This window comes from Lepisosteus oculatus, chromosome 14, assembly GCF_040954835.1.
Source record: "Lepisosteus oculatus isolate fLepOcu1 chromosome 14, fLepOcu1.hap2, whole genome shotgun sequence".
In the NCBI taxonomy this organism is placed as follows: Eukaryota; Metazoa; Chordata; class Actinopteri; order Semionotiformes; family Lepisosteidae; genus Lepisosteus; species Lepisosteus oculatus.
Genome location: NC_090709.1, coordinates 55,254,490 through 55,275,900, shown reverse-complemented (window position 1 = coordinate 55,275,900; position 21,411 = coordinate 55,254,490). Strand labels below are relative to the sequence as shown.

At 55.3% G+C, this 21,411-nt stretch overlaps 29 non-coding genes across 29 annotated transcripts; 9 read left to right on the top strand and 20 right to left on the bottom strand.

Moving 5' to 3' along the window:
- Positions 1-430: 430 nt before the first annotated feature.
- On the bottom strand, positions 431-503 carry trnav-aac (transfer RNA valine (anticodon AAC)). Its single transcript has one exon. It is a non-coding gene; the product is annotated as a tRNA-Val (tRNA).
- A 109-nt stretch (positions 504-612) lies between these two features.
- trnaf-gaa (transfer RNA phenylalanine (anticodon GAA)) lies at positions 613-685 on the bottom strand. The gene has a single exon. It is a non-coding gene; the product is annotated as a tRNA-Phe (tRNA).
- Positions 686-2,390: 1,705 nt separating this feature from the next.
- Positions 2,391-2,463, bottom strand: trnav-cac (transfer RNA valine (anticodon CAC)). The gene has a single exon. It is a non-coding gene; the product is annotated as a tRNA-Val (tRNA).
- Positions 2,464-3,157: 694 nt separating this feature from the next.
- trnah-gug (transfer RNA histidin (anticodon GUG)) lies at positions 3,158-3,229 on the top strand. The gene has a single exon. It is a non-coding gene; the product is annotated as a tRNA-His (tRNA).
- Positions 3,230-3,804: 575 nt separating this feature from the next.
- trnav-aac (transfer RNA valine (anticodon AAC)) lies at positions 3,805-3,877 on the bottom strand. The gene has a single exon. It is a non-coding gene; the product is annotated as a tRNA-Val (tRNA).
- A 109-nt stretch (positions 3,878-3,986) lies between these two features.
- On the bottom strand, positions 3,987-4,059 carry trnaf-gaa (transfer RNA phenylalanine (anticodon GAA)). Its single transcript has one exon. It is a non-coding gene; the product is annotated as a tRNA-Phe (tRNA).
- Positions 4,060-5,083: 1,024 nt separating this feature from the next.
- On the top strand, positions 5,084-5,155 carry trnad-guc (transfer RNA aspartic acid (anticodon GUC)). The gene has a single exon. It is a non-coding gene; the product is annotated as a tRNA-Asp (tRNA).
- A 621-nt stretch (positions 5,156-5,776) lies between these two features.
- On the bottom strand, positions 5,777-5,849 carry trnav-cac (transfer RNA valine (anticodon CAC)). The gene has a single exon. It is a non-coding gene; the product is annotated as a tRNA-Val (tRNA).
- A 1,340-nt stretch (positions 5,850-7,189) lies between these two features.
- Positions 7,190-7,262, bottom strand: trnav-aac (transfer RNA valine (anticodon AAC)). Its single transcript has one exon. It is a non-coding gene; the product is annotated as a tRNA-Val (tRNA).
- Positions 7,263-7,371: 109 nt separating this feature from the next.
- Positions 7,372-7,444, bottom strand: trnaf-gaa (transfer RNA phenylalanine (anticodon GAA)). Its single transcript has one exon. It is a non-coding gene; the product is annotated as a tRNA-Phe (tRNA).
- A 1,717-nt stretch (positions 7,445-9,161) lies between these two features.
- trnav-cac (transfer RNA valine (anticodon CAC)) lies at positions 9,162-9,234 on the bottom strand. The gene has a single exon. It is a non-coding gene; the product is annotated as a tRNA-Val (tRNA).
- A 694-nt stretch (positions 9,235-9,928) lies between these two features.
- Positions 9,929-10,000, top strand: trnah-gug (transfer RNA histidin (anticodon GUG)). Its single transcript has one exon. It is a non-coding gene; the product is annotated as a tRNA-His (tRNA).
- Positions 10,001-10,575: 575 nt separating this feature from the next.
- On the bottom strand, positions 10,576-10,648 carry trnav-aac (transfer RNA valine (anticodon AAC)). Its single transcript has one exon. It is a non-coding gene; the product is annotated as a tRNA-Val (tRNA).
- Positions 10,649-10,757: 109 nt separating this feature from the next.
- Positions 10,758-10,830, bottom strand: trnaf-gaa (transfer RNA phenylalanine (anticodon GAA)). The gene has a single exon. It is a non-coding gene; the product is annotated as a tRNA-Phe (tRNA).
- A 1,024-nt stretch (positions 10,831-11,854) lies between these two features.
- Positions 11,855-11,926, top strand: trnad-guc (transfer RNA aspartic acid (anticodon GUC)). The gene has a single exon. It is a non-coding gene; the product is annotated as a tRNA-Asp (tRNA).
- A 621-nt stretch (positions 11,927-12,547) lies between these two features.
- On the bottom strand, positions 12,548-12,620 carry trnav-cac (transfer RNA valine (anticodon CAC)). Its single transcript has one exon. It is a non-coding gene; the product is annotated as a tRNA-Val (tRNA).
- A 694-nt stretch (positions 12,621-13,314) lies between these two features.
- On the top strand, positions 13,315-13,386 carry trnah-gug (transfer RNA histidin (anticodon GUG)). Its single transcript has one exon. It is a non-coding gene; the product is annotated as a tRNA-His (tRNA).
- A 574-nt stretch (positions 13,387-13,960) lies between these two features.
- Positions 13,961-14,033, bottom strand: trnav-aac (transfer RNA valine (anticodon AAC)). The gene has a single exon. It is a non-coding gene; the product is annotated as a tRNA-Val (tRNA).
- A 109-nt stretch (positions 14,034-14,142) lies between these two features.
- trnaf-gaa (transfer RNA phenylalanine (anticodon GAA)) lies at positions 14,143-14,215 on the bottom strand. The gene has a single exon. It is a non-coding gene; the product is annotated as a tRNA-Phe (tRNA).
- A 1,024-nt stretch (positions 14,216-15,239) lies between these two features.
- trnad-guc (transfer RNA aspartic acid (anticodon GUC)) lies at positions 15,240-15,311 on the top strand. The gene has a single exon. It is a non-coding gene; the product is annotated as a tRNA-Asp (tRNA).
- Positions 15,312-15,932: 621 nt separating this feature from the next.
- trnav-cac (transfer RNA valine (anticodon CAC)) lies at positions 15,933-16,005 on the bottom strand. The gene has a single exon. It is a non-coding gene; the product is annotated as a tRNA-Val (tRNA).
- A 694-nt stretch (positions 16,006-16,699) lies between these two features.
- On the top strand, positions 16,700-16,771 carry trnah-gug (transfer RNA histidin (anticodon GUG)). The gene has a single exon. It is a non-coding gene; the product is annotated as a tRNA-His (tRNA).
- Positions 16,772-17,345: 574 nt separating this feature from the next.
- Positions 17,346-17,418, bottom strand: trnav-aac (transfer RNA valine (anticodon AAC)). Its single transcript has one exon. It is a non-coding gene; the product is annotated as a tRNA-Val (tRNA).
- Positions 17,419-17,527: 109 nt separating this feature from the next.
- trnaf-gaa (transfer RNA phenylalanine (anticodon GAA)) lies at positions 17,528-17,600 on the bottom strand. Its single transcript has one exon. It is a non-coding gene; the product is annotated as a tRNA-Phe (tRNA).
- A 1,024-nt stretch (positions 17,601-18,624) lies between these two features.
- trnad-guc (transfer RNA aspartic acid (anticodon GUC)) lies at positions 18,625-18,696 on the top strand. The gene has a single exon. It is a non-coding gene; the product is annotated as a tRNA-Asp (tRNA).
- Positions 18,697-19,317: 621 nt separating this feature from the next.
- Positions 19,318-19,390, bottom strand: trnav-cac (transfer RNA valine (anticodon CAC)). The gene has a single exon. It is a non-coding gene; the product is annotated as a tRNA-Val (tRNA).
- A 694-nt stretch (positions 19,391-20,084) lies between these two features.
- Positions 20,085-20,156, top strand: trnah-gug (transfer RNA histidin (anticodon GUG)). Its single transcript has one exon. It is a non-coding gene; the product is annotated as a tRNA-His (tRNA).
- Positions 20,157-20,730: 574 nt separating this feature from the next.
- On the bottom strand, positions 20,731-20,803 carry trnav-aac (transfer RNA valine (anticodon AAC)). Its single transcript has one exon. It is a non-coding gene; the product is annotated as a tRNA-Val (tRNA).
- Positions 20,804-20,912: 109 nt separating this feature from the next.
- Positions 20,913-20,985, bottom strand: trnaf-gaa (transfer RNA phenylalanine (anticodon GAA)). Its single transcript has one exon. It is a non-coding gene; the product is annotated as a tRNA-Phe (tRNA).
- Between the last annotated feature and the right edge of the window lie 426 nt (positions 20,986-21,411).

Genomic DNA, 21,411 nt, shown 5'->3' with positions numbered 1-21,411 from the left:
CTGGATCGTTGATGAACGACAGAGGCCACTCCACTGCCCATGCAGGGGAAGCCAGTTACACCAAAGCAAACGCAGGAAAGTGCATTTCAAGCAGAGACCAGGAGGGACTTGTTTACACCGAGAGTGGGCGGAGAATGGAACAATGCGCCCAGCCCTGTTGCTGGAGCCGATTCTTGATGAGCTCTTAGGCTCACTAAGAGGCCCCCGCTGGATGCTAATCTTTCTGTTGTTCTTGCAGGTCCTGCGCTGCTTTTGAGCCGACAGAGCTCGACCTGGTCTGTCGGCACAGCCCAATTGCAAATGATCGGCTCCGCGTACAGAAGGAACGTGCGTTTGGTACAAGAGTGCACGAAGGCACCGGAAATACATTGGGAACAAATGACCGGTCGCTCAAGACCTCTGTGAAGTACAGGAGCGTGCAAAACGAGGCTGTTTCCGCCCGGTCTCGAACCGGGGACCTTTCGCGTGTTAGGCGAACGTGATAGCCGCTACACTACGGAAACCTGTAGGGACTGCTGCTGGTGTCTCGCTTGCGTTTCGGGCTGAGAAAGGGACGCGTCACTTTAGGCAGGTGGCGCTGGAGAGAGGAACAAAGGGCGCGATGAAACAAAATGCCGAAACCCGGGATCGAACCAGGGACCTTTAGATCTTCAGTCTAACGCTCTCCCAACTGAGCTATTTCGGCAGTGCGCAAAGCCCACAGCCACCTGCTCCAGCCTTCCTGTGTTGTGGCATGAGCGCACCAAGAGTAGCGGGAGAGTGTTGCAGGAACGTCACTCAGAAGGAAAGCCACCCAGCTGCGCCCTCTGAGCTCTGTCCAGCGCATCTTCCTCGCATGGACTCCTGCCTGCGACGGGCAGGAAACAATTAGCAAGAACAGAACGACACGCCATGAGTGTCTCATGACCGCACCTTAGGTTGTGACACGTCCAGGTGTGAGGGGTTGCCGGGCTACTTTGGAGCAGAGCTTGGGCGGAGGGGGGGCGGGAAAGCAGACAAAGAGGTGACACCTCAAGGTCTGCACGATCACAGCTCTCCGCCGCCCCAGGCTTCCGCTCGATAAGCTACTGGACACACCCGCCCCTCCTCACACAGACCGTGGAAAAGCCCCCGAGTGGGAGGGCTCGCTCTTCCTCCCAGGAGCTCTTGGACACGACGCCCAGACAGGGCGCGGGGAGCCGCCGCCTGCAAACACGGCTCCAGGCAGGACTCCACTCCGCAGGAGCCGCAGAGCAGAGGAGATGAGGGCAGCTTAGCTCCTGTGCAGAGACCTGAGCTGTTGTTGCTGTGGATGCTGTCTTTTCTGCACTCGGGGTAGGAGTGAATGTTGAGTTGCACTTAGAAATGAAGCAGAGCACTTCAACGGCACGGGTGTGTGTGTGTGTGCGCCCTGGTGATTCTGGGAGACAGATCGAACCTGGGCTAAAAGAGAGGGGGCTTAGCCCTCTTCCATTTGCTAGTTCAAAGTTGTACAACCCCTTTGTATCTGCTAGGCGGCGCAGTCGTCGTGCACAAAGAACACTTTGAAAAGCGTCAAAGGCAAGTCATTCCGAGTTGGTCGTTTGTGTTTTCCGTTCAGACGCGAAATGCTGACATGATCTCTCGGCTCCTCGGTTGTCATTTCTGCTCCGTAAAGGGATCACAGCACGCGTCGGCTTCCAGCATGCTGGGTCGGGACACGATGCCGGGGGTTGGAGAGAGCGATGTCTTCCTCGTTAGTATAGTGGCAAGTATCCCCGCCTGTCACGCGGGAGACCGGGGTTCGATTCCCCGACGGGCAGTAGCTTTTCTTTCACCTCCTTAGAGAAATGACTGCCTTTCACTTCTCTGTTTTCTTTCACAGCGTCGTGCACCTTTTCATTGCTCTCGCTTTCAGAGCCTCCGCACGGCAGTCGACTCGACATCAGGAAGCACATTGAAGTGAAAGCAGGAAGCGCTGCGACATGCACTGTGCAGATCCCGCCACACTAAGAGGTGAGTGGGTCTGTTCGATGCACAAAGAACGCTTTGAGAAGCGTCAAAGGCAAGTCATTCCGAGTTGGTCGTTTGTGTTTTCCGTTCAGACGCGAAATGCTGAAATGATCTCTCGGCTCCTCGGTTGTCATTTCTGCTCCGTAAAGGAATCACAGCACGCGTCGGCTTCCAGCACGGTGGGTCGGGACACGATGCCGGGGGTCGGAGAGAGCGATGTCTTCCTCGTTAGTATAGGACCTGTCACCTGTCCCCACCTGTCACGCGGGAGACTGGGGTGCATCAGGACGCGCCTTGAAGTGAAAGCAGGATGCGCTGTGCAGATCCCGCCACACTAAGAGGTGGGTCCAGTGGGTCTGTTCGATCACAGCGCTAGGCGAATCCCCAATCCCCTTTTGTGCCTGGCGACAAAAGATGTCTGTTTCCGCCCGGTTTCGAACCGGGGACCTTTCGCGTGTGAGGCGAACGTGATAACCACTACACTACGGAAACGGTGGTAAGACGTGCCCAGCGGCCCAGCGCTGAGCTTCGCCAATGCGATTTAGCTGCTTCCAGTGCCTTTATTGGAGTGCGCTGATGGACCGTGCTCTCTCTCCAGAGACCAGCACGCCTGTCATGGACGGAGCAGGAAAGGCGGCGCCACATTCTACAGCCCTCTCCACGCAATCGACGAAATCGGGCTACTGAAGTGGAGAAAATCGCCTCTCCAGAAAGTGCAAATATCATCTTGGAGACTATAAATCCTATTGCCGAAGGTCAGCCCTGTCTACCAGAGTAACCCTCCCACAGCGATGATCAGCTCGTCTCACACGCGAGAAGTTTCGGTTGGAAACAAGCGCCCCCTCTTCTCGCACGTTTTGCACGTTCGAGTAGTTTTAATGCGGCTCTTTCGTACACGGTGCTGATCTTTTGGAAAGCAGGAGGCAAAACCGAGTCGAACCGCCTGGGTGAAAACCAGGAACCCTAACCGCTAGACTATATGGCAGCGAACAACCATGCTGTTCACGGCATCAAGCAAGCAAACTACATAAATATGAGAAAACACGCAAGAGAGTTGTCACTCAGAGTGTCGAAGGGTCGATGTATACTGGGGCTCAGTTGAAATGCAACGTCAGGACTTTTCCGAATTATGTCACACGAAGAGAGCACAGCCCTTTCCGCCCTGCCGCGTGTGTCTTGGTAACTCGCTGTGATCGTATAGTGGTCAGTACTTTGCGTTGTGGCCGCAACAACCCCGGTTCGAATCCGGGTCACGGCAGAATAGGGGCGTCTGCTTTTACTACTCGCGCGAATGAAGGCAAAAAAAAAGCCAATCGACGTGAACGAACGGCGCTTTACAGAGGAGTACTGCCTGACTGGATCGTTGATGAACGACAGAGGCCACTCCGACCTCTTCTCGGTTTTCTTCAATGACTTACTAAGGATCTTCTTCACATTCGCCCATGCAGGGGAAGCCAGTTACACCAAAGCAAACGCAGGAAAGTGCATTTCAAGCAGAGACCAGGAGGGACTTGTTTACACCGAGAGTGGGCGGAGAATGGAACAATGCGCCCAGCCCTGTTGCTGGAGCCGATTCTTGATGAGCTCTTGGGCTCACTAAGAGGCCCCCGCTGGATGCTAATCTTTCTGTTGTTCTTGCAGGTCCTGCGCTGCTTTTGAGCCGACAGAGCTCGACCTGGTCTGTCGGCACAGCCCAATTGCAAATGATCGGCTCCGCGTACAGAAGGAACGTGCGTTTGGTACAAGAGTGCACGAAGGCACCGGAAATACATTGGGAACAAATGACCGGTCGCTCAAGACCTCTGTGAAGTACAGGAGCGTGCAAAACGAGGCTGTTTCCGCCCGGTCTCGAACCGGGGACCTTTCGCGTGTTAGGCGAACGTGATAGCCGCTACACTACGGAAACCTGTAGGGACTGCTGCTGGTGTCTCGCTTGCGTTTCGGGCTGAGAAAGGGACGCGTCACTTTAGGCAGGTGGCGCTGGAGAGAGGAACAAAGGGCGCGATGAAACAAAATGCCGAAACCCGGGATCGAACCAGGGACCTTTAGATCTTCAGTCTAACGCTCTCCCAACTGAGCTATTTCGGCAGTGCGCAAAGCCCACAGCCACCTGCTCCAGCCTTCCTGTGTTGTGGCATGAGCGCACCAAGAGTAGCGGGAGAGTGTTGCAGGAACGTCACTCAGAAGGAAAGCCACCCAGCTGCGCCCTCTGAGCTCTGTCCAGCGCATCTTCCTCGCATGGACTCCTGCCTGCGACGGGCAGGAAACAATTAGCAAGAACAGAACGACACCCCATGGGTGTCTCATGACCGCACCTTAGGTTGTGACACGTGCAGGTGTGAGGGGTTGCCGGGCTACTTTGGAGCAGAGCTTGGGCGGAGGGGGGGCGGGAAAGCAGACAAAGAGGTGACACCTCAAGGTCTGCACGATCACAGCTCTCCGCCGCCCCAGGCTTCCGCTCGATAAGCTACTGGACACACCCGCCCCTCCTCACACAGACCGTGGAAAAGCCCCCGAGTGGGAGGGCTCGCTCTTCCTCCCAGGAGCTCTTGGACACGACGCCCAGACAGGGCGCGGGGAGCCGCCGCCTGCAAACACGGCTCCAGGCAGGACTCCACTCCGCAGGAGCCGCAGAGCAGAGGAGATGAGGGCAGCTTAGCTCCTGTGCAGAGACCTGAGCTGTTGTTGCTGTGGATGCTGTCTTTTCTGCACTCGGGGTAGGAGTGAATGTTGAGTTGCACTTAGAAATGAAGCAGAGCACTTCAACGGCACGGGTGTGTGTGTGTGTGCGCCCTGGTGATTCTGGGAGACAGATCGAACCTGGGCTAAAAGAGAGGGGGCTTAGCCCTCTTCCATTTGCTAGTTCAAAGTTGTACAACCCCTTTGTATCTGCTAGGCGGCGCAGTCGTCGTGCACAAAGAACACTTTGAAAAGCGTCAAAGGCAAGTCATTCCGAGTTGGTCGTTTGTGTTTTCCGTTCAGACGCGAAATGCTGACATGATCTCTCGGCTCCTCGGTTGTCATTTCTGCTCCGTAAAGGGATCACAGCACGCGTCGGCTTCCAGCATGCTGGGTCGGGACACGATGCCGGGGGTTGGAGAGAGCGATGTCTTCCTCGTTAGTATAGTGGCAAGTATCCCCGCCTGTCACGCGGGAGACCGGGGTTCGATTCCCCGACGGGGAGTAGCTTTTCTTTCACCTCCTTAGAGAAATGACTGCCTTTCACTTCTCTGTTTTCTTTCACAGCGTCGTGCACCTTTTCATTGCTCTCGCTTTCAGAGCCTCCGCACGGCAGTCGACTCGACATCAGGAAGCACATTGAAGTGAAAGCAGGAAGCGCTGCGACATGCACTGTGCAGATCCCGCCACACTAAGAGGTGAGTGGGTCTGTTCGATGCACAAAGAACGCTTTGAGAAGCGTCAAAGGCAAGTCATTCCGAGTTGGTCGTTTGTGTTTTCCGTTCAGACGCGAAATGCTGAAATGATCTCTCGGCTCCTCGGTTGTCATTTCTGCTCCGTAAAGGAATCACAGCACGCGTCGGCTTCCAGCACGGTGGGTCGGGACACGATGCCGGGGGTCGGAGAGAGCGATGTCTTCCTCGTTAGTATAGGACCTGTCACCTGTCCCCACCTGTCACGCGGGAGACTGGGGTGCATCAGGACGCGCCTTGAAGTGAAAGCAGGATGCGCTGTGACATGCACTGTGCAGATCCCGCCACACTAAGAGGTGGGTCCAGTGGGTCTGTTCGATCACAGCGCTAGGCGAATCCCCAATCCCCTTTTGTGCCTGGCGACAAAAGATGTCTGTTTCCGCCCGGTTTCGAACCGGGGACCTTTCGCGTGTGAGGCGAACGTGATAACCACTACACTACGGAAACGGTGGTAAGACGTGCCCAGCGGCCCAGCGCTGAGCTTCGCCAATGCGATTTAGCTGCTTCCAGTGCCTTTATTGGAGTGCGCTGATGGACCGTGCTCTCTCTCCAGAGACCAGCACGCCTGTCATGGACGGAGCAGGAAAGGCGGCGCCACATTCTACAGCCCTCTCCACGCAATCGACGAAATCGGGCTACTGAAGTGGAGAAAATCGCCTCTCCAGAAAGTGCAAATATCATCTTGGAGACTATAAATCCTATTGCCGAAGGTCAGCCCTGTCTACCAGAGTAACCCTCCCACAGCGATGATCAGCTCGTCTCACACGCGAGAAGTTTCGGTTGGAAACAAGCGCCCCCTCTTCTCGCACGTTTTGCACGTTCGAGTAGTTTTAATGCGGCTCTTTCGTACACGGTGCTGATCTTTTGGAAAGCAGGAGGCAAAACCGAGTCGAACCGCCTGGGTGAAAACCAGGAACCCTAACCGCTAGACTATATGGCAGCGAACAACCATGCTGTTCACGGCATCAAGCAAGCAAACTACATAAATATGAGAAAACACGCAAGAGAGTTGTCACTCAGAGTGTCGAAGGGTCGATGTATACTGGGGCTCAGTTGAAATGCAACGTCAGGACTTTTCCGAATTATGTCACACGAAGAGAGCACAGCCCTTTCCGCCCTGCCGCGTGTGTCTCGGTAACTCGCTGTGATCGTATAGTGGTCAGTACTTTGCGTTGTGGCCGCAACAACCCCGGTTCGAATCCAGGTCACGGCAGAATAGGGGCGTCTGCTTTTACTACTCGCGCGAATGAAGGCAAAAAAAAGCCAATCGACGTGAACGAACGGCGCTTTACAGAGGAGTACTGCCTGACTGGATCGTTGATGAACGACAGAGGCCACTCCGACCTCTTCTCGGTTTTCTTCAATGACTTACTAAGGATCTTCTTCACATTCGCCCATGCAGGGGAAGTCAGTTACACCAAAGCAAACGCAGGAAAGTGCATTTCAAGCAGAGACCAGGAGGGACTTGTTTACACCGAGAGTGGGCGGAGAATGGAACAATGCGCCCAGCCCTGTTGCTGGAGCCGATTCTTGATGAGCTCTTGGGCTCACTAAGAGGCCCCCGCTGGATGCTAATCTTTCTGTTGTTCTTGCAGGTCCTGCGCTGCTTTTGAGCCGACAGAGCTCGACCTGGTCTGTCGGCACAGCCCAATTGCAAATGATCGGCTCCGCGTACAGAAGGAACGTGCGTTTGGTACAAGAGTGCACGAAGGCACCGGAAATACATTGGGAACAAATGACCGGTCGCTCAAGACCTCTGTGAAGTACAGGAGCGTGCAAAACGAGGCTGTTTCCGCCCGGTCTCGAACCGGGGACCTTTCGCGTGTTAGGCGAACGTGATAGCCGCTACACTACGGAAACCTGTAGGGACTGCTGCTGGTGTCTCGCTTGCGTTTCGGGCTGAGAAAGGGACGCGTCACTTTAGGCAGGTGGCGCTGGAGAGAGGAACAAAGGGCGCGATGAAACAAAATGCCGAAACCCGGGATCGAACCAGGGACCTTTAGATCTTCAGTCTAACGCTCTCCCAACTGAGCTATTTCGGCAGTGCGCAAAGCCCACAGCCACCTGCTCCAGCCTTCCTGTGTTGTGGCATGAGCGCACCAAGAGTAGCGGGAGAGTGTTGCAGGAACGTCACTCAGAAGGAAAGCCACCCAGCTGCGCCCTCTGAGCTCTGTCCAGCGCATCTTCCTCGCATGGACTCCTGCCTGCGACGGGCAGGAAACAATTAGCAAGAACAGAACGACACCCCATGGGTGTCTCATGACCGCACCTTAGGTTGTGACACGTGCAGGTGTGAGGGGTTGCCGGGCTACTTTGGAGCAGAGCTTGGGCGGAGGGGGGGCGGGAAAGCAGACAAAGAGGTGACACCTCAAGGTCTGCACGATCACAGCTCTCCGCCGCCCCAGGCTTCCGCTCGATAAGCTACTGGACACACCCGCCCCTCCTCACACAGACCGTGGAAAAGCCCCCGAGTGGGAGGGCTCGCTCTTCCTCCCAGGAGCTCTTGGACACGACGCCCAGACAGGGCGCGGGGAGCCGCCGCCTGCAAACACGGCTCCAGGCAGGACTCCACTCCGCAGGAGCCGCAGAGCAGAGGAGATGAGGGCAGCTTAGCTCCTGTGCAGAGACCTGAGCTGTTGTTGCTGTGGATGCTGTCTTTTCTGCACTCGGGGTAGGAGTGAATGTTGAGTTGCACTTAGAAATGAAGCAGAGCACTTCAACGGCACGGGTGTGTGTGTGTGTGCGCCCTGGTGATTCTGGGAGACAGATCGAACCTGGGCTAAAAGAGAGGGGGCTTAGCCCTCTTCCATTTGCTAGTTCAAAGTTGTACAACCCCTTTGTATCTGCTAGGCGGCGCAGTCGTCGTGCACAAAGAACACTTTGAAAAGCGTCAAAGGCAAGTCATTCCGAGTTGGTCGTTTGTGTTTTCCGTTCAGACGCGAAATGCTGACATGATCTCTCGGCTCCTCGGTTGTCATTTCTGCTCCGTAAAGGGATCACAGCACGCATCGGCTTCCAGCATGCTGGGTCGGGACACGATGCCGGGGGTTGGAGAGAGCGATGTCTTCCTCGTTAGTATAGTGGCAAGTATCCCTGCCTGTCACGCGGGAGACCAGGGTTCGATTCCCCGACGGGGAGTAGCTTTTCTTTCACCTCCTTAGAGAAATGACTGCCTTTCACTTCTCTGTTTTCTTTCACAGCGTCGTGCACCTTTTCATTGCTCTCGCTTTCAGAGCCTCCGCACGGCAGTCGACTCGACATCAGGAAGCACATTGAAGTGAAAGCAGGAAGCGCTGCGACATGCACTGTGCAGATCCCGCCACACTAAGAGGTGAGTGGGTCTGTTCGATGCACAAAGAACGCTTTGAGAAGCGTCAAAGGCAAGTCATTCCGAGTTGGTCGTTTGTGTTTTCCGTTCAGACGCGAAATGCTGAAATGATCTCTCGGCTCCTCGGTTGTCATTTCTGCTCCGTAAAGGAATCACAGCACGCGTCGGCTTCCAGCACGGTGGGTCGGGACACGATGCCGGGGGTCGGAGAGAGCGATGTCTTCCTCGTTAGTACAGGACCTGTCACCTGTCCCCACCTGTCACGCGGGAGACTTGGGTGCATCAGGACGCGCCTTGAAGTGAAAGCAGGATGCGCTGTGACATGCACTGTGCAGATCCCGCCACACTAAGAGGTGGGTCCAGTGGGTCTGTTCGATCACAGCGCTAGGCGAATCCCCAATCCCCTTTTGTGCCTGGCGACAAAAGATGTCTGTTTCCGCCCGGTTTCGAACCGGGGACCTTTCGCGTGTGAGGCGAACGTGATAACCACTACACTACGGAAACGGTGGTAAGACGTGCCCAGCGGCCCAGCGCTGAGCTTCGCCAATGCGATTTAGCTGCTTCCAGTGCCTTTATTGGAGTGCGCTGATGGACCGTGCTCTCTCTCCAGAGACCAGCACGCCTGTCATGGACGGAGCAGGAAAGGCGGCGCCACATTCTACAGCCCTCTCCACGCAATCGACGAAATCGGGCTACTGAAGTGGAGAAAATCGCCTCTCCAGAAAGTGCAAATATCATCTTGGAGACTATAAATCCTATTGCCGAAGGTCAGCCCTGTCTACCAGAGTAACCCTCCCACAGCGATGATCAGCTCGTCTCACACGCGAGAAGTTTCGGTTGGAAACAAGCGCCCCCTCTTCTCGCACGTTTTGCACATTCGAGTAGTTTTAATGCGGCTCTTTCGTACACGGTGCTGATCTTTTGGAAAGCAGGAGGCAAAACCGAGTCGAACCGCCTGGGTGAAAACCAGGAACCCTAACCGCTAGACTATATGGCAGCGAACAACCATGCTGTTCACGGCATCAAGCAAGCAAACTACATAAATATGAGAAAACACGCAAGAGAGTTGTCACTCAGAGTGTCGAAGGGTCGATGTATACTGGGGCTCAGTTGAAATGCAACGTCAGGACTTTTCCGAATTATGTCACACGAAGAGAGCACAGCCCTTTCCGCCCTGCCGCGTGTGTCTTGGTAACTCGCTGTGATCGTATAGTGGTCAGTACTTTGCGTTGTGGCCGCAACAACCCCGGTTCGAATCCGGGTCACGGCAGAATAGGGGCGTCTGCTTTTACTACTCGCGCGAATGAAGGCAAAAAAAAAGCCAATCGACGTGAACGAACGGCGCTTTACAGAGGAGTACTGCCTGACTGGATCGTTGATGAACGACAGAGGCCACTCCGACCTCTTCTCGGTTTTCTTCAATGACTTACTAAGGATCTTCTTCACATTCGCCCATGCAGGGGAAGCCAGTTACACCAAAGCAAACGCAGGAAAGTGCATTTCAAGCAGAGACCAGGAGGGACTTGTTTACACCGAGAGTGGGCGGAGAATGGAACAATGCGCCCAGCCCTGTTGCTGGAGCCGATTCTTGATGAGCTCTTGGGCTCACTAAGAGGCCCCCGCTGGATGCTAATCTTTCTGTTGTTCTTGCAGGTCCTGCGCTGCTTTTGAGCCGACAGAGCTCGACCTGGTCTGTCGGCACAGCCCAATTGCAAATGATCGGCTCCGCGTACAGAAGGAACGTGCGTTTGGTACAAGAGTGCACGAAGGCACCGGAAATACATTGGGAACAAATGACCGGTCGCTCAAGACCTCTGTGAAGTACAGGAGCGTGCAAAACGAGGCTGTTTCCGCCCGGTCTCGAACCGGGGACCTTTCGCGTGTTAGGCGAACGTGATAGCCGCTACACTACGGAAACCTGTAGGGACTGCTGCTGGTGTCTCGCTTGCGTTTCGGGCTGAGAAAGGGACGCGTCACTTTAGGCAGGTGGCGCTGGAGAGAGGAACAAAGGGCGCGATGAAACAAAATGCCGAAACCCGGGATCGAACCAGGGACCTTTAGATCTTCAGTCTAACGCTCTCCCAACTGAGCTATTTCGGCAGTGCGCAAAGCCCACAGCCACCTGCTCCAGCCTTCCTGTGTTGTGGCATGAGCGCACCAAGAGTAGCGGGAGAGTGTTGCAGGAACGTCACTCAGAAGGAAAGCCACCCAGCTGCGCCCTCTGAGCTCTGTCCAGCGCATCTTCCTCGCATGGACTCCTGCCTGCGACGGGCAGGAAACAATTAGCAAGAACAGAACGACACCCCATGGGTGTCTCATGACCGCACCTTAGGTTGTGACACGTGCAGGTGTGAGGGGTTGCCGGGCTACTTTGGAGCAGAGCTTGGGCGGAGGGGGGGCGGGAAAGCAGACAAAGAGGTGACACCTCAAGGTCTGCACGATCACAGCTCTCCGCCGCCCCAGGCTTCCGCTCGATAAGCTACTGGACACACCCGCCCCTCCTCACACAGACCGTGGAAAAGCCCCCGAGTGGGAGGGCTCGCTCTTCCTCCCAGGAGCTCTTGGACACGACGCCCAGACAGGGCGCGGGGAGCTGCCGCCTGCAAACACGGCTCCAGGCAGGACTCCACTCCGCAGGAGCCGCAGAGCAGAGGAGATGAGGGCAGCTTAGCTCCTGTGCAGAGACCTGAGCTGTTGTTGCTGTGGATGCTGTCTTTTCTGCACTCGGGGTAGGAGTGAATGTTGAGTTGCACTTAGAAATGAAGCAGAGCACTTCAACGGCACGGGTGTGTGTGTGTGTGCGCCCTGGTGATTCTGGGAGACAGATCGAACCTGGGCTAAAAGAGAGGGGGCTTAGCCCTCTTCCATTTGCTAGTTCAAAGTTGTACAACCCCTTTGTATCTGCTAGGCGGCGCAGTCGTCGTGCACAAAGAACACTTTGAAAAGCGTCAAAGGCAAGTCATTCCGAGTTGGTCGTTTGTGTTTTCCGTTCAGACGCGAAATGCTGACATGATCTCTCGGCTCCTCGGTTGTCATTTCTGCTCCGTAAAGGGATCACAGCACGCGTCGGCTTCCAGCATGCTGGGTCGGGACACGATGCCGGGGGTTGGAGAGAGCGATGTCTTCCTCGTTAGTATAGTGGCAAGTATCCCCGCCTGTCACGCGGGAGACCGGGGTTCGATTCCCCGACGGGGAGTAGCTTTTCTTTCACCTCCTTAGAGAAATGACTGCCTTTCACTTCTCTGTTTTCTTTCACAGCGTCGTGCACCTTTTCATTGCTCTCGCTTTCAGAGCCTCCGCACGGCAGTCGACTCGACATCAGGAAGCACATTGAAGTGAAAGCAGGAAGCGCTGCGACATGCACTGTGCAGATCCCGCCACACTAAGAGGTGAGTGGGTCTGTTCGATGCACAAAGAACGCTTTGAGAAGCGTCAAAGGCAAGTCATTCCGAGTTGGTCGTTTGTGTTTTCCGTTCAGACGCGAAATGCTGAAATGATCTCTCGGCTCCTCGGTTGTCATTTCTGCTCCGTAAAGGAATCACAGCACGCGTCGGCTTCCAGCACGGTGGGTCGGGACACGATGCCGGGGGTCGGAGAGAGCGATGTCTTCCTCGTTAGTATAGGACCTGTCACCTGTCCCCACCTGTCACGCGGGAGACTGGGGTGCATCAGGACGCGCCTTGAAGTGAAAGCAGGATGCGCTGTGACATGCACTGTGCAGATCCCGCCACACTAAGAGGTGGGTCCAGTGGGTCTGTTCGATCACAGCGCTAGGCGAATCCCCAATCCCCTTTTGTGCCTGGCGACAAAAGATGTCTGTTTCCGCCCGGTTTCGAACCGGGGACCTTTCGCGTGTGAGGCGAACGTGATAACCACTACACTACGGAAACGGTGGTAAGACGTGCCCAGCGGCCCAGCGCTGAGCTTCGCCAATGCGATTTAGCTGCTTCCAGTGCCTTTATTGGAGTGCGCTGATGGACCGTGCTCTCTCTCCAGAGACCAGCACGCCTGTCATGGACGGAGCAGGAAAGGCGGCGCCACATTCTACAGCCCTCTCCACGCAATCGACGAAATCGGGCTACTGAAGTGGAGAAAATCGCCTCTCCAGAAAGTGCAAATATCATCTTGGAGACTATAAATCCTATTGCCGAAGGTCAGCCCTGTCTACCAGAGTAACCCTCCCACAGCGATGATCAGCTCGTCTCACACGCGAGAAGTTTCGGTTGGAAACAAGCGCCCCCTCTTCTCGCACGTTTTGCACGTTCGAGTAGTTTTAATGCGGCTCTTTCGTACACGGTGCTGATCTTTTGGAAAGCAGGAGGCAAAACCGAGTCGAACCGCCTGGGTGAAAACCAGGAACCCTAACCGCTAGACTATATGGCAGCGAACAACCATGCTGTTCACGGCATCAAGCAAGCAAACTACATAAATATGAGAAAACACGCAAGAGAGTTGTCACTCAGAGTGTCGAAGGGTCGATGTATACTGGGGCTCAGTTGAAATGCAACGTCAGGACTTTTCCGAATTATGTCACACGAAGAGAGCACAGCCCTTTCCGCCCTGCCGCGTGTGTCTCGGTAACTCGCTGTGATCGTATAGTGGTCAGTACTTTGCGTTGTGGCCGCAACAACCCCGGTTCGAATCCGGGTCACGGCAGAATAGGGGCGTCTGCTTTTACTACTCGCGCGAATGAAGGCAAAAAAAAGCCAATCGACGTGAACGAACGGCGCTTTACAGAGGAGTACTGCCTGACTGGATCGTTGATGAACGACAGAGGCCACTCCGACCTCTTCTCGGTTTTCTTCAATGACTTACTAAGGATCTTCTTCACATTCGCCCATGCAGGGGAAGTCAGTTACACCAAAGCAAACGCAGGAAAGTGCATTTCAAGCAGAGACCAGGAGGGACTTGTTTACACCGAGAGTGGGCGGAGAATGGAACAATGCGCCCAGCCCTGTTGCTGGAGCCGATTCTTGATGAGCTCTTGGGCTCACTAAGAGGCCCCCGCTGGATGCTAATCTTTCTGTTGTTCTTGCAGGTCCTGCGCTGCTTTTGAGCCGACAGAGCTCGACCTGGTCTGTCGGCACAGCCCAATTGCAAATGATCGGCTCCGCGTACAGAAGGAACGTGCGTTTGGTACAAGAGTGCACGAAGGCACCGGAAATACATTGGGAACAAATGACCGGTCGCTCAAGACCTCTGTGAAGTACAGGAGCGTGCAAAACGAGGCTGTTTCCGCCCGGTCTCGAACCGGGGACCTTTCGCGTGTTAGGCGAACGTGATAGCCGCTACACTACGGAAACCTGTAGGGACTGCTGCTGGTGTCTCGCTTGCGTTTCGGGCTGAGAAAGGGACGCGTCACTTTAGGCAGGTGGCGCTGGAGAGAGGAACAAAGGGCGCGATGAAACAAAATGCCGAAACCCGGGATCGAACCAGGGACCTTTAGATCTTCAGTCTAACGCTCTCCCAACTGAGCTATTTCGGCAGTGCGCAAAGCCCACAGCCACCTGCTCCAGCCTTCCTGTGTTGTGGCATGAGCGCACCAAGAGTAGCGGGAGAGTGTTGCAGGAACGTCACTCAGAAGGAAAGCCACCCAGCTGCGCCCTCTGAGCTCTGTCCAGCGCATCTTCCTCGCATGGACTCCTGCCTGCGACGGGCAGGAAACAATTAGCAAGAACAGAACGACACCCCATGGGTGTCTCATGACCGCACCTTAGGTTGTGACACGTGCAGGTGTGAGGGGTTGCCGGGCTACTTTGGAGCAGAGCTTGGGCGGAGGGGGGGCGGGAAAGCAGACAAAGAGGTGACACCTCAAGGTCTGCACGATCACAGCTCTCCGCCGCCCCAGGCTTCCGCTCGATAAGCTACTGGACACACCCGCCCCTCCTCACACAGACCGTGGAAAAGCCCCCGAGTGGGAGGGCTCGCTCTTCCTCCCAGGAGCTCTTGGACACGACGCCCAGACAGGGCGCGGGGAGCCGCCGCCTGCAAACACGGCTCCAGGCAGGACTCCACTCCGCAGGAGCCGCAGAGCAGAGGAGATGAGGGCAGCTTAGCTCCTGTGCAGAGACCTGAGCTGTTGTTGCTGTGGATGCTGTCTTTTCTGCACTCGGGGTAGGAGTGAATGTTGAGTTGCACTTAGAAATGAAGCAGAGCACTTCAACGGCACGGGTGTGTGTGTGTGTGCGCCCTGGTGATTCTGGGAGACAGATCGAACCTGGGCTAAAAGAGAGGGGGCTTAGCCCTCTTCCATTTGCTAGTTCAAAGTTGTACAACCCCTTTGTATCTGCTAGGCGGCGCAGTCGTCGTGCACAAAGAACACTTTGAAAAGCGTCAAAGGCAAGTCATTCCGAGTTGGTCGTTTGTGTTTTCCGTTCAGACGCGAAATGCTGACATGATCTCTCGGCTCCTCGGTTGTCATTTCTGCTCCGTAAAGGGATCACAGCACGCGTCGGCTTCCAGCATGCTGGGTCGGGACACGATGCCGGGGGTTGGAGAGAGCGATGTCTTCCTCGTTAGTATAGTGGCAAGTATCCCCGCCTGTCACGCGGGAGACCGGGGTTCGATTCCCCGACGGGGAGTAGCTTTTCTTTCACCTCCTTAGAGAAATGACTGCCTTTCACTTCTCTGTTTTCTTTCACAGCGTCGTGCACCTTTTCATTGCTCTCGCTTTCAGAGCCTCCGCACGGCAGTCGACTCGACATCAGGAAGCACATTGAAGTGAAAGCAGGAAGCGCTGCGACATGCACTGTGCAGATCCCGCCACACTAAGAGGTGAGTGGGTCTGTTCGATGCACAAAGAACGCTTTGAGAAGCGTCAAAGGCAAGTCATTCCGAGTTGGTCGTTTGTGTTTTCCGTTCAGACGCGAAATGCTGAAATGATCTCTCGGCTCCTCGGTTGTCATTTCTGCTCCGTAAAGGAATCACAGCACGCGTCGGCTTCCAGCACGGTGGGTCGGGACACGATGCCGGGGGTCGGAGAGAGCGATGTCTTCCTCGTTAGTATAGGACCTGTCACCTGTCCCCACCTGTCACGCGGGAGACTGGGGTGCATCAGGACGCGCCTTGAAGTGAAAGCAGGATGCGCTGTGACATGCACTGTGCAGATCCCGCCACACTAAGAGGTGGGTCCAGTGGGTCTGTTCGATCACAGCGCTAGGCGAATCCCCAATCCCCTTTTGTGCCTGGCGACAAAAGATGTCTGTTTCCGCCCGGTTTCGAACCGGGGACTTTTCGCGTGTGAGGCGAACGTGATAACCACTACACTACGGAAACGGTGGTAAGACGTGCCCAGCGGCCCAGCGCTAAGCTTCGCCACTGCGATTTAGCTGCTTCCAGTGCCTTTATTGGAGTGCGCTGATGGACCGTGCTCTCTCTCCAGAGACCAGTACGCCTGTCATGGACGGAGCAGGAAAGGCGGCGCCACATTCTACAGCCCTCTCCACGCAATCGACGAAATCGGGCTACTGAAGTGGAGAAAATCGCCTCTCCAGAAAGTGCAAATATCATCTTGGAGACTATAAATCCTATTGCCGAAGGTCAGCCCTGTCTACCAGAGTAACCCTCCCACAGCGATGATCAGCTCGTCTCACACGCGAGAAGTTTCGGTTGGAAACAAGCGCCCCCTCTTCTCGCACGTTTTGCACGTTCGAGTAGTTTTAATGCGGCTCTTTCGTACACGGTGCTGATCTTTTGGAAAGCAGGAGGCAAAACCGAGTCGAACCGCCTGGGTGAAAACCAGGAACCCTAACCGCTAGACTATATGGCAGCGAACAACCATGCTGTTCACGGCATCAAGCAAGCAAACTACATAAATATGAGAAAACACGCAAGAGAGTTGTCACTCAGAGTGTCGAAGGGTCGATGTATACTGGGGCTCAGTTGAAATGCAACGTCAGGACTTTTCCGAATTATGTCACACGAAGAGAGCACAGCCCTTTCCGCCCTGCCGCGTGTGTCTCGGTAACTCGCTGTGATCGTATAGTGGTCAGTACTTTGCGTTGTGGCCGCAACAACCCCGGTTCGAATCCGGGTCACGGCAGAATAGGGGCGTCTGCTTTTACTACTCGCGCGAATGAAGGCAAAAAAAAGCCAATCGACGTGAACGAACGGCGCTTTACAGAGGAGTACTGCCTGACTGGATCGTTGATGAACGACAGAGGCCACTCCGACCTCTTCTCGGTTTTCTTCAATGACTTACTAAGGATCTTCTTCACATTCGCCCATGCAGGGGAAGTCAGTTACACCAAAGCAAACGCAGGAAAGTGCATTTCAAGCAGAGACCAGGAGGGACTTGTTTACACCGAGAGTGGGCGGAGAATGGAACAATGCGCCCAGCCCTGTTGCTGGAGCCGATTCTTGATGAGCTCTTGGGCTCACTAAGAGGCCCCCGCTGGATGCTAATCTTTCTGTTGTTCTTGCAGGTCCTGCGCTGCTTTTGAGCCGACAGAGCTCGACCTGGTCTGTCGGCACAGCCCAATTGCAAATGATCGGCTCCGCGTACAGAAGGAACGTGCGTTTGGTACAAGAGTGCACGAAGGCACCGGAAATACATTGGGAACAAATGACCGGTCGCTCAAGACCTCTGTGAAGTACAGGAGCGTGCAAAACGAGGCTGTTTCCGCCCGGTCTCGAACCGGGGACCTTTCGCGTGTTAGGCGAACGTGATAGCCGCTACACTACGGAAACCTGTAGGGACTGCTGCTGGTGTCTCGCTTGCGTTTCGGGCTGAGAAAGGGACGCGTCACTTTAGGCAGGTGGCGCTGGAGAGAGGAACAAAGGGCGCGATGAAACAAAATGCCGAAACCCGGGATCGAACCAGGGACCTTTAGATCTTCAGTCTAACGCTCTCCCAACTGAGCTATTTCGGCAGTGCGCAAAGCCCACAGCCACCTGCTCCAGCCTTCCTGTGTTGTGGCATGAGCGCACCAAGAGTAGCGGGAGAGTGTTGCAGGAACGTCACTCAGAAGGAAAGCCACCCAGCTGCGCCCTCTGAGCTCTGTCCAGCGCATCTTCCTCGCATGGACTCCTGCCTGCGACGGGCAGGAAACAATTAGCAAGAACAGAACGACACGCCATGGGTGTCTCATGACCGCACCTTAGGTTGTGACACGTGCAGGTGTGAGGGGTTGCCGGGCTACTTTGGAGCAGAGCTTGGGCGGAGGGGGGGCGGGAAAGCAGACAAAGAGGTGACACCTCAAGGTCTGCACGATCACAGCTCTCCGCCGCCCCAGGGTTCCGCTCGATAAGCTACTGGACACACCCGCCCCTCCTCACACAGACCGTGGAAAAGCCCCCGAGTGGGAGGGCTCGCTCTTCCTCCCAGGAGCTCTTGGACACGACGCCCAGACAGGGCGCGGGGAGCCGCCGCCTGCAAACACGGCTCCAGGCAGGACTCCACTCCGCAGGAGCCGCAGAGCAGAGGAGATGAGGGCAGCTTAGCTCCTGTGCAGAGACCTGAGCTGTTGTTGCTGTGGATGCTGTCTTTTCTGCACTCGGGGTAGGAGTGAATGTTGAGTTGCACTTAGAAATGAAGCAGAGCACTTCAACGGCACGGGTGTGTGTGTGTGTGCGCCCTGGTGATTCTGGGAGACAGATCGAACCTGGGCTAAAAGAGAGGGGGCTTAGCCCTCTTCCATTTGCTAGTTCAAAGTTGTACAACCCCTTTGTATCTGCTAGGCGGCGCAGTCGTCGTGCACAAAGAACACTTTGAAAAGCGTCAAAGGCAAGTCATTCCGAGTTGGTCGTTTGTGTTTTCCGTTCAGACGCGAAATGCTGACATGATCTCTCGGCTCCTCGGTTGTCATTTCTGCTCCGTAAAGGGATCACAGCACGCGTCGGCTTCCAGCATGCTGGGTCGGGACACGATGCCGGGGGTTGGAGAGAGCGATGTCTTCCTCGTTAGTATAGTGGCAAGTATCCCCGCCTGTCACGCGGGAGACCGGGGTTCAATTCCCCGACGGGGAGTAGCTTTTCTTTCACCTCCTTAGAGAAATGACTGCCTTTCACTTCTCTGTTTTCTTTCACAGCGTCGTGCACCTTTTCATTGCTCTCGCTTTCAGAGCCTCCGCACGGCAGTCGACTCGACATCAGGAAGCACATTGAAGTGAAAGCAGGAAGCGCTGCGACATGCACTGTGCAGATCCCGCCACACTAAGAGGTGAGTGGGTCTGTTCGATGCACAAAGAACGCTTTGAGAAGCGTCAAAGGCAAGTCATTCCGAGTTGGTCGTTTGTGTTTTCCGTTCAGACGCGAAATGCTGAAATGATCTCTCGGCTCCTCGGTTGTCATTTCTGCTCCGTAAAGGAATCACAGCACGCGTCGGCTTCCAGCACGGTGGGTCGGGACACGATGCCGGGGGTCGGAGAGAGCGATGTCTTCCTCGTTAGTATAGGACCTGTCACCTGTCCCCACCTGTCACGCGGGAGACTGGGGTGCATCAGGACGCGCCTTGAAGTGAAAGCAGGATGCGCTGTGACATGCACTGTGCAGATCCCGCCACACTAAGAGGTGGGTCCAGTGGGTCTGTTCGATCACAGCGCTAGGCGAATCCCCAATCCCCTTTTGTGCCTGGCGACAAAAGATATCTGTTTCCGCCCGGTTTCGAACCGGGGACCTTTCGCGTGTGAGGCGAACGTGATAACCACTACACTACGGAAACGGTAGTAAGACGTGCCCAGCGGCCCAGCGCTGAGCTTCGCCAATGCGATTTAGCTGCTTCCAGTGCGTTTATTGGAGTGCGCTGATGGACCGTGCTCTCTCTCCAGAGACCAGCACGCCTGTCATGGACGGAGCAGGAAAGGCGGCGCCACATTCTACAGCCCTCTCCACGCAATCGACGAAATCGGGCTACTGAAGTGGAGAAAATCGCCTCTCCAGAAAGTGCAAATATCATCTTGGAGACTATAAATCCTATTGCCGAAGGTCAGCCCTGTCTACCAGAGTAACCCTCCCACAGCGATGATCAGCTCGTCTCACACGCGAGAAGTTTCGGTTGGAAACAAGCGCCCCCTCTTCTCGCACGTTTTGCACGTTCGAGTAGTTTTAATGCGGCTCTTTCGTACACGGTGCTGATCTTTTGGAAAGCAGGAGGCAAAACCGAGTCGAACCGCCTGGGTGAAAACCAGGAACCCTAACCGCTAGACTATATGGCAGCGAACAACCATGCTGTTCACGGCATCAAGCAAGCAAACTACATAAATATGAGAAAACACGCAAGAGAGTTGTCACTCAGAGTGTCGAAGGGTCGATGTATACTGGGGCTCAGTTGAAATGCAACGTCAGGACTTTTCCGAATTATGTCACACGAAGAGAGCACAGCCCTTTCCGCCCTGCCGCGTGTGTCTCGGTAACTCGCTGTGATCGTATAGTGGTCAGTACTTTGCGTTGTGGCCGCAACAACCCCGGTTCGAATCCGGGTCACGGCAGAATAGGGGCGTCTGCTTTTACTACTCGCGCGAATGAAGGCAAAAAAAAGCCAATCGACGTGAACGAACGGCGCTTTACAGAGGAGTACTGCCTGACTGGATCGTTGATGAACGACAGAGGCCACTCCGACCTCTTCTCGGTTTTCTTCAATGACTTACTAAGGATCTTCTTCACATTCGCCCATGCAGGGGAAGCCAGTTACACCAAAGCAAACGCAGGAAAGTGCATTTCAAGCAGAGACCAGGAGGGACTTGTTTACACCGAGAGTGGGCGGAGAATGGAACAATGCGCCCAGCCCTGTTGCTGGAGCCGATTCTTGATGAGCTCTTGGGCTCACTAAGAGGCCCCCGCTGGATGCTAATCTTTCTGTTGTTCTTGCAGGTCCTGCGCTGCTTTTGAGCCGACAGAGCTCGACCTGGTCTGTCGGCACAGCCCAATTGCAAATGATCGGCTCCGCGTACAGAAGGAACGTGCGTTTGGTACAAGAGTGCACGAAGGCACCGGAAATACATTGGGAACAAATGACCGGTCGCTCAAGACCTCTGTGAAGTACAGGAGCGTGCAAAACGAGGCTGTTTCCGCCCGGTCTCGAACCGGGGACCTTTCGCGTGTTAGGCGAACGTGATAGCCGCTACACTACGGAAACCTGTAGGGACTGCTGCTGGTGTCTCGCTTGCGTTTCGGGCTGAGAAAGGGACGCGTCACTTTAGGCAGGTGGCGCTGGAGAGAGGAACAAAGGGCGCGATGAAACAAAATGCCGAAACCCGGGATCGAACCAGGGACCTTTAGATCTTCAGTCTAACGCTCTCCCAACTGAGCTATTTCGGCAGTGCGCAAAGCCCACAGCCACCTGCTCCAGCCTTCCTGTGTTGTGGCATGAGCGCACCAAGAGTAGCGGGAGAGTGTTGCAGGAACGTCACTCAGAAGGAAAGCCACCCAGCTGCGCCCTCTGAGCTCTGTCCAGCGCATCTTCCTCGCATGGACTCCTGCCTGCGACGGGCAGGAAACAATTAGCAAGAACAGAACGACACGCCATGGGTGTCTCATGACCGCACCTTAGGTTGTGACACGTGCAGGTGTGAGGGGTTGCCGGGCTACTTTGGAGCAGAGCTTGGGCGGAGGGGGGGCGGGAAAGCAGACAAAGAGGTGACACCTCAAGGTCTGCACGATCACAGCTCTCCGCCGCCCCAGGGTTCCGCTCGATAAGCTACTGGACACACCCGCCCCTCCTCACACAGACCGTGGAAAAGCCCC